The 2,749-nt window shown below is 37.6% G+C and overlaps 1 pseudogene; it reads right to left on the bottom strand.

Annotated features, from left to right (window-relative positions):
- Positions 1–2,315: 2,315 nt before the first annotated feature.
- On the bottom strand, positions 2,316–2,415 carry LOC113354631 (annotated as a pseudogene).
- Between the last annotated feature and the right edge of the window lie 334 nt (positions 2,416–2,749).

Below are 2,749 nucleotides of genomic sequence, written 5' to 3'. Positions count from 1 at the left end.
ACGAAGAACAACGTCTCAAATTCGCAACAATGCTACAATATTCTCTCTGTAACAGCTGAACAGCCACATTTATCTTCAGTTAGCCACACCTCCTGTAACAGTGAACTCTGTAACGCCAGTACGTCGTTGCATATTCACTGAATCATATCATCTCTTCAATAAAAACAACTTTTGAGCCATGATTTATTCTTTTGAGCCTGTTTTTGATATGAGGAGCTAAACCCCTTAGCCGAGGCAACGGAGGAAGCCATTGTTCCATTAAAAGTGGTAAATTCTATTTAATTATTTATTGTAATTATTTTACATGATTATTTGCATAGAGTGGTTATAGAAAATTGTTTTTTATTGAGTAGTTGTGAATCGTTTTGATGGAGCATGCTTGGTTCTAAAACTTTTGATGTTTCATGCTTTGTGATTACAACTATTACTTCAAAAATCTATTAGAGGCAAAATATTAGATCACTTTAAAAGAAAGAATTGCATGAATATTGATTAGAATTTATCACTTAATTGGTTAATGGTGGAATCCAGGGTCTCGGTATTTTCTTATTATCTTTGAAACAACTTTATTTAATTTTCGAAAACCCTTCACAAGTTCGAGTTGAACGAATCTTATTACCACTTTTTCTACAACAATTAAAACTACATCAATTTTTGGCGCCGCCGACGCGGATTTGCTTTTAGGGTTTTTAGACTTAGTTTTTTTTTTAGTTTTTTATTATTTTTGTTCTTTTTTACGTTTTTGGGCATTTTTCTTTTGTCTACAGGTTTTGGATCATAAAGCGAATTGAGCCAAGGAGTTTGGTGATTTCGTAAGGACTGGAACTTAAAGCATAAAGACTTGGAGCGAAAGATTCAACCGAAAAGAACGAAGAAGAAGACAATTTCTTTTTAGATATTTTTATTTTTTATTTTTTTTAGGGTTTGTTTATTTTTCTTTATTAAAAAAAAAGAGAGAGAGAGAACTATATTAGGGTTTGCTATTTTTGTAATTTTTTCTTTTCTTTTTGGACACTTGGACATTGGACTTTGGAAATTATTATTTTTAAACCCTAAGGAAGGGTTGGTTTAAATACAAACTGTGTGCAGGGAAGTACGATGATTACGATATCACCTCGGCCCCTCGGGTTCGTACATAACGTAGGAGTTGTGACCCGAGTCGACTTCAGCGGTTCTTCGCCCGTCTGGTACGGGAGGTAAGTTTTTCGAAACACCCGCGAATCCCCTGTCAGCGGGTTTACTGTATTCCTTAAGGTGAATATATGCTGAGGACTTGAATACGGTTGCTTTTAATTCCTAGTAAAGGGCAAGGACTGGCCATACAAGATAAGGGTTCGGATTTCATCACCGTTCTCTTCTTGCCCGCCTTAGGAACACGAAACCAAACGCGAACCTAAGCCTAAAATTTTGACTAGAACGAGACCTATAGGGTAACGAGCTTAATAGGAAAGTCGTTCGAAGAATATTGGTTACTCTTTTGAGCATACTTCGAAGTTCTTGACGGTTTCTTTGAGTTGAATGCGTGACTGCGCCGCCTTGTAACCGGTGAGGCCTTGGGTATCAAAGCTCCACTGAGCTTCCCTCGCCTTGATTCAACTTACTTTGACTCGGGTTGATTCCAGAGGGGTTTGCTCAGATTGTAACGAGTTCATTTTCGAAAGAATAGAAGCTGGTCTAGTGACAATCTAAGTGGAGCCATCATGCTTTTTGTTTGTTATAAATTTAGGTTTGATTCGGTTGAGTCGGCCTTGTTTTGTGTTTGCATAGAATTCCTTCCTTATTATGTTGCATGCCTGAACGTAAAAGAGACGCCCTAGGTAGATTTGTTAAAGAGAAACCTAGTAGTTCTAAGCGTCTTGATTACCTCAACTTAGAGAGTCCGATTCGTGAAGATTCCGTTTTTGAACGCCCTTTTAAAGAGAAAATCCATGATAGTACAATAGCGCCAGAAATGGCAACTTTGAAAGCCTTGTTGAATCCTACTAGGACTACTCGTCCCTCGTGTATCAAGTTACCTGAAACTGAAGCAAATTATGAACTTAAGCCTGGAACCTTACAGTTGCTCCCAATCTTTTTAGGAAAAGAAAATGAAAACCCCTATTTCCATGTTAGGGGCTTTGAGGAAATTTGTAGTACCCTGAAAATTAGAAACCTTGATGATGATGCTTTAAAACTCAGGTTATTCCCCTTTTACTTAAAAGATAAAGCCAAGTCGTGGTTGTATAGTTTGGCTTCCGAATAAATTGAAACCTATGAACAACTTACATCCGCCTTTTTGAACAAGTTTTTCCCTAGGCACAAAACCTCGTCTATTAGGACGCAAATCTGCACGTTTACACAACAGGAGGGAGAATCTTTGTATAGGTATTTGGAAAGGTTCAATGATTTATTAGCCCAATGTCCTCATCATGGTTTAGAAAAGGTTAGGTTAGTTCAGATCCTTTATGAGGGTTTAGATTATCCCACCACAACTACAGTAGAGTCCATGTGTACAGGTGGGTTTGAAAACCAAACAGTTGATAATGCGATGACATACTTGCATGAAATCGCCGAAAAGACCCAACAATGGGAAAGTAATAGGGTACCCCAGAAAACAATTCTTCTAGGCAGAGGAAACGTTAATAGGGTAGAAGAAAGCTACGAATCAGATGTCAAAATTGCTGTTATAGCAAAAAGGTTAGAATCTTTAGAAGTGGGTCATACTAGTGGTAGAATATAGCCTTTTTGGGAAGGCAATACTGTTGAAGAG

The sequence above is a fragment of the Papaver somniferum genome, chromosome 2, assembly GCF_003573695.1.
Source record: "Papaver somniferum cultivar HN1 chromosome 2, ASM357369v1, whole genome shotgun sequence".
In the NCBI taxonomy this organism is placed as follows: Eukaryota; Viridiplantae; Streptophyta; class Magnoliopsida; order Ranunculales; family Papaveraceae; genus Papaver; species Papaver somniferum.
The sequence above is the reverse complement of the archived record's forward strand: the minus strand, read 5'-3'. Positions and strand labels throughout refer to the sequence as shown.